Below are 7,309 nucleotides of genomic sequence, written 5' to 3'. Positions count from 1 at the left end.
ATACAAAAATCTAATGAAAAATCTTACTAATTGCAAAATTAAGGAGTTTCAATCTAACAATGGTGGTGAATATAAATCTCTTGCTTTTGCTAATTTTATAACACAAGAAGGCATCTTATATAAATTTTCATGTCCTTATGTTCCTAAACAGAATGGCTGTGCAGAGAGGAAGCATAGACACCTCATTGAAATGAGTTTGTATATGTTATCTACTACTTTTATGCCCTTAACTTATTGGGATGAAGCTGTTATTACATCCACTTATTTAATCAATCGTTTACCTACTGTTATTTTGTCTAACAAATCACCACATGAAGTCTTATTCAATCGTAAACCAGATTATAGTTTTCTAAAAATTTTTGGCTGTTCTTGCTATCCATTATTGAGACTTTACACTAATAACAAACTTGAATCTAGATCTAAGAAATGCTTGTTTTTAGGTTATGCTACAAATTACAAGGGTTATAAATGTCTTGATTCCAATAGTAGAATTTATATATCTCGACATGTATACTTTAATGAGTCTGAATTTTCATATCTTGAATTATTTCATCAATCTTCTTCTACAAATTCTTCACAGGTTCCTCTCAATACTGATCAGGTAATAAGTTCTAATTTTTTTACTTTGGTGTCACATAATAAGCTTTGCACTACTCTTAATACTCCTTTTATCAGTACAGATTCTTTTATGCCAAGTAACACTAGCACTATTACTAATATTAATGATTTTCCTACTCGTACTACTAAAAATGATGATATAGTTACTACTAATAATAATTTAAATCATCCTGACATTCAAACTCACCAAGATACTCTTAATACTAGAAATGATGATATAGTTACTACTAATACTGATTCTATAATACCCATATCAAACATCTACATAGAGCCTTCTTCTGTTGAGAGACAAGATGATTCCCTATCTGAGTCACAACAATCTAAACCTTTTTTAAATGTACACCCTATGGCAACCAGGTCTAAAACTGGTTGTTCTAGACCAAAAATCTTTACTGTTACGATTAATACTATCACCAATAGTCTAGATTATATCCCTAAAATACCAACTATTGCTCTTGGTATTTCACATTGGCATAGAGCTATGATTGAAGAGTATGATACTCTTCTAAGAACTAAAACCTGAGATTTAGTCCCTATACCTCAAAATGTCAAAATTATTGGGTGCAAATGGGTGTACACAATTAAGAAGCTACCTGATGGATCAATTTAAAAATACAAAGCTAAGTTAGTTGCACAAGAATTTCATCAACAAGAGGGTTTTGATTTTGAGCAAGTTTTTAGTCCCGTTATAAGGCCAACTACCATTAGATTAGTTTTAAGTATAGCATTATATAGAAATTGGATCATTAGGCAATTTGATTTTAATAATACTTTTTTGAATGGTGATTTACAACACACTATTTACATGTCTCAACTAATTGGATTTGAACAAAAAAATGATACTCATGTTTGTAAATTGAACAAGTCTCTTTATGACTTAAAACAAGCCCCAAGAGAATAGTTTTTAAAACTCAGTAAGACTTTGAATATATTTAGCTTTAAAAGTGCTAATTGTGACACATCTCACTTTATTAGAAGGACTTCAGATCCATTAATCTACATCTTATGTTATGTTGATGATATAATTATAACAGGGAATAATTATAATCAAATAACTTCTATGATTCAATAATTTGATCAAATATTTTCATGGAAGAATTTGGGACCATTAAGTTATTTTTTGGACATTGAAGTTCAAAACACCAAAGATGATATCTTGCATCTGTCACAAACTACATACATAACAGATTTGTTGTCTAAAGTTGGCATGGGAGAGGCATCTCCAATGCCAACACCAATGATTTCTTCTCTACAACTCTTGTCTTCAGGAGCTGAAGCTTATGAAGATCCTAAGCTATTTCGGACAGTGATGGGTTCCTTGCAATATCTAACCATCACCCGTCCAGATCTCTCTTTTGTAGTCAATAAATTAAGTCAGTTTATGCATGCACCCCCTTCTTCCTCATTGTAACGCAACAAAGAGGATATTAAGATACTTGCAAGAGACAAAGGAGTTTGGATTGGCATTTCATAGATGCAATGATACAAGGCTCTATGCTTTCTCAGATTTAGATTGGGCTGCTGATATTGAGGATCGAAGGTCAGTATCTAAATTTTGTGTGTATTTTGGCACTAATTTAGTGTCTTGGTCTTGTAGGAAGCAATCTACAGTTTGTAGGAGCTCTACTGAGGCAGAATTCAGAAGTTTGGCATCCTGTGAAGCTGAGTTAGTCTGGCTTAAAAACCTTCTTCAAGAGTTAGATGTTTCCCTTTCAACTCTTTTCACTATTTACTGTGATAACCTTAGCACAGTTCTGCTTATGTACAACCCAATCTTGCATGACAAGACCAGGCATTTTCAGCTTGAAGTCCAGTTGATTCGAGGCAAATTGAGGGACAACTCCCTGCATATTGTGCATATTCCAGGGATTGAACAAATTGCAGACATCCTCACCAAACCATTATCAGCTGCTGCCTTTGAGAGATTACGGGTCAAACTGCGAGTAGCTCTTCGACCATACTCCAGTTTGAGGGGTGGTGTGAAGGATAACAAAGATAAAGATTGTAAATCTTTATTAGAAACAGAGTGTTAGTTTAGTTAATTAGTGGTTTGTTATTAACTCTCTCTCTCTCTCTTGTGCTAGTATATATATCAGTAGTTAACCCTTTTGGAAATATATAGCATTGTATTCATTTTATACATCTCTTAGGTATTCATAAATCAAAGAATTTATTTTCTGCTTCATTTTGCTTTCCTTTCTTTTCTTTATTTTTGATTTCTTGCTAAACTAGTTAGTGTTCCAAAGCTTCTTTATCAATAACTCCAATATCTGTGGTACTTAACTGAACTTTTTGTCAATTAGAACTCTCTATTGGTTAATTCTTGGCAGATAATTCGTTTTGGTCAACTAATTTTCAAGAGGCGGCTCGATGACTACTCTATAATATTTTATTTAATGGTATTTTATTTGATTTTTTTGGGTTATATTTGTTTACAGAAATACAAAATTTTGTTTGATAGAAAAGACATAGACAGAAATAATGTGTCCAAAGATACTGAATTAATATATTTTGTATTTATCTTGACAAAAAAGATATGAAGACACTAATAAAAAATACAACTTATTTTTTATTTTTTTTATTATTTTTGTTAATTTTTTATAATTATATTTTTTTATTATTATATTTTTCGTTTCAATTTTTTTGAATAAAAAAATGAGAATAAATTAAATTTTTATAATTTATTATAATTTATCAGCAAACAAAATATAAAAATACAAAATTTTATGTTTTTGTCCTTTATATCTTGTTCTCAACGTCTTATCTTATCATATTCTCATAAACAAACGCAGTTTTACTGATCAAAATCCCCATTAGTTATTAAAACCCTTTGCAAGTAATTCTTTACGATTGATCGACTCTTAACGAAAGCATCAACTTAATGAACTATAAGACTTTGGGAAAACTATCATCATAAAAGTTAGCTCGGATGGTGAAAGAATCTAAAAGTTTATAAAACTATTTTTTAAATGTTAACTTTCTAAAATAAAACTCTTTTTCAAATATTAATCCCACAAGATTCATATCATTATCTCGCTCTTACTTATTAATATAAATTAAATGGCGAGGTTTAAAGTGGTGTATGTACATTTTTTGGTCATTGTGTATCTTATAATAAAGAAGAAAGTAAATTATATCTTTTATATTTATGTTTTGTTAAAAATTTTTAAAATATTTTTAAATTTTATTTATTTTAATTTTATCCTAAAATTTTTTAATTTATATTAAATATATTTTTAACAACTAAATTTTCAAAAAATTTATGAATAATCTAATAATAGTATATGACAACTATGTCTAACTTATTTATGTTAAAAGTTGTTCTTGTAAAATTATTATTGAATTGACCCTAAATTTTTTAAAAAATTAGCTATTTGACATATATTTAATATAAATAAAATTTTTTTAAGATAAAACTAAAATAAAATAAAATTTAAAAATATTTTAAAAATTTCTGAAAAATATTAAAACAAAAAATATATTTTATTCTAAAATAAATTATATAAATATAAAACAAACTTATAAATATATTACTTTAAAAAACATCCATTAAATTTTGTTTTATTTTGGTGACGTTGCAGATAAACTTAGTTTTGTTTACTTTACCAAATTGTTTAACAGTAAAATAGCTTCAAGATTCAAGAGATTGGATTTGGAAGAATTTTTCATTCTTATTATATATTCCCACTTTAATGTTATAGCCTATAACTATGATTATTATTGGTCCTTCTTTTTGAATACAAAAGTAGAGGCCCCATCATAGTGCTAAAAAATAATAAATGATAAATAATATGATGTTTGAGATGATATTATCTATCCTTTATTTCCTTTAATAGTTTAAATTTGTATAATAAATTATCGGAAAAGCTCTGCATACAAGCCCTAATGGCTTGTATGCCATACAAGTTCATTAAACAATAAGATCAAAATACGCGCTGCTTCAGGTACGTTGATTACACGCGCTATATAATATCGCGCGTATATCTAACTACCAGATTTAAAATATTTCTTTCCCTTTTCGTTTTCGTTATTTTGAGATTTCGTTCTTCTTCTTCTCCCGCGTTTACCCTCCTTCTTCTCCATTGTTCTTTTCTTCTCCTTTTCTCACTAGCATCTTCTTCGTTTAGGTTACCTTTGTCTCTCTCTGCAACTCCATCTTCGTTTTCTATTTTTGATTTGTTGTTTTTCGAAATCAAAGTTTGATCTCGTTTTGAAGATAATGGATCATACAACCTCAGATTGTCATCTGAATGCAGGCGAAGTGGATTATGAGTCAGAATCTAACGAAGTCCCTGAGGTTTGATTTACATAGGATTAGTATGAAATTTCTTTCAGTAATTTGTATAGCATTGTGTAGTTGAAAAATTGCTGAACATTACTGTGAAAGTAACACGTTTACGTGAATCTGTCGATTCAATGTATTAGTTGTGATTAATTACTTGGAATTTGTAGCAGACGCTCGGGTGTAGATCAATTCTTGTTTGGGTGTACTTTAGCTAGAAGTGTGGGTGTATCTACACTTTACTGGTTTTTTGTTATTTTAATTTACTTGTTGTTGTTCAGCTGTATTATAACAGACATGATTAGGTGTGTTTTTAGAACTGTATTATATCTGCATGCTGTGTATTTACAGTTTATTGCTTTAAAAGTCATTCTGTAGTTGAGTTGTTGCGGTTAGGGTGTATCGTATTAGACATGATTGGGTGTATTTGAATCATATCTATGGGTGTATTTACAGTTCTGACACGGTGTCTTTTGCAGCCTGTCTCAGTTGTTGATGACGAGCTTGTTCCAAAGGTTGGAATGACCTTTACTACCCTTGAAGATGCTGGAAAATTTTACAGGAACTACGCCAAGGCTGCAGGTTTCTCTACAAGAGTTCGGTGCACAAATAGGAAGGGAAACGAGATTAAGAACCAACTGATTACATGTAGCAGAGAGGGAAAATGGAAATCTAAAATATCTCCGGCCGAGAAGACCAATCCGACAGCCGGTCTAAACTGTCCTGCAAGAATTTATATACACACATTGAAGGATGTCGGTGCTTGGATCATTTCAAAGGTTGTGCTGGATCATTCACACCCCTGCTGTCCAAGCAAAGCAGAGATGCTCAAACAGCACAGGGAACTAAGCATGTCCATTCGTCGTACGATAGAGAATAACGAGGAGGCCGGTATCAGACCAAGCAAAACCTACCAATCATTTGTTGCGGCTGCCGGGGGTCACCGCGAGTTAAATTTTATCGAAAAGGACGTGAGGAATTACATTACCAGGGAAGTGCGGAATGTTTCCGAACAAGAAGATGCAAAGGAATTCGGGAAATATTTGTTAAGAATGAAAGAGAAGAATCCGAATTTCTTTTTTGAGCTCCAACTCGAAGAGGATCAATCGATTAAGCTGGCTTTTTGGGCCGATGCAAGAAGCAGAGCCGCCTTTGAGTATTTCGGAGACGTCATTTCATTCGACACCACCTACAACACAAACAGGTAACAAACTGTCCCTGTTTATGATGCCAAATTAATTTATTTTTACGAATCCGCAGTAGAGGTGTATATTGGCTGTTTCATTGGGTGTATGCGAAGCATTTGTTAGGGTGTAGCTAATGATTTTGCATTCTGGACCATGGTAATTTGTTTCAGGTATAATTTGGTCTGTGGTTCTTTTGTCGGGGTGAATCACCACGGTCAATCAACACTTCTCGGATGCTCTTTGATGAAGAACGAAGAAATTGAATCATTCAAATGGTTATTTCAAAGCTGGATTCGTTGCATGGGAGGAAACGCTCCGAAAGGGTTTCTCACCGATCAGTGCGCATCCATGAAAAGGGCTTTAGAGGCCTGTATGCCAACAACAGTTCACCGCTGGTGCATTTGGCACATCATGAAGAAGATTCCAAGCAAATTAAACGGGTACAAGGGACATGCCGATATCGAACAAGAAATGAGCCAAGTTGTTTGGAACTCTCAAAGCAAAGACTCATTCGATAGGAATTGGAACGATTTTCTGCTGAATTTTGGTCTTGGGGACAACAAGTGGCTTTCAGGTAATGTCTTTTTAAAATCTGCATCAGAGGTGTAAGTTACATATTTTCTCGGGTGTATTTATAGACTGTCTTTGGGTGTATTATGCAGATCTGTACGAAGACCGTCACATATGGGTTCCTATCTATCTGGATCACCATTTCTGGGCAGGGATGAGAAGCACACAAAGGAGCGAGAGCATGCATTCATTTTTTAACAAGTATATCACCCGGAACAGCTCGCTTATTCAGTTCGTCAAACAATACGATAATTGCCTCGGAAGCAGGGAGCAAGCAGAGAGAGAATCAGATGCTGCAGATTTTCATACGGTCATACCGTGTGCAACGAAATCCTGCATTGAAGCTCAGTTTCAAGATGCATACACTCACGCAAAGTTTAGGGAAGTCCAAGCGCAATTCAGAGGAAAGGCGAATTGCATCACCAGACTGAAGAATTCCGCTCTAGGCTATTCAGTATACGAAGTCGGAGAACAAGTTTCCAGCTCAATATTCAACAAGTTCGTGGTTACTTACGACTCGGTTGCAGCCGAGGTAAAATGCCATTGCTTATTATTCGAGTCGAGAGGGATACTGTGCCGTCACGCACTAAGCGTGTTAAGCTTCGAACAAGTAAGCCAAGTGTCACCGAGATACATACTGGAACGATGGAGC

Source organism: Arachis ipaensis, chromosome B2 (assembly GCF_059453495.1).
Source record: "Arachis ipaensis isolate K30076 ecotype BB chromosome B2, ASM5945349v1, whole genome shotgun sequence".
Classification (NCBI taxonomy): Eukaryota; Viridiplantae; Streptophyta; class Magnoliopsida; order Fabales; family Fabaceae; genus Arachis; species Arachis ipaensis.
Note: the sequence above shows the minus strand (reverse complement) of the source record.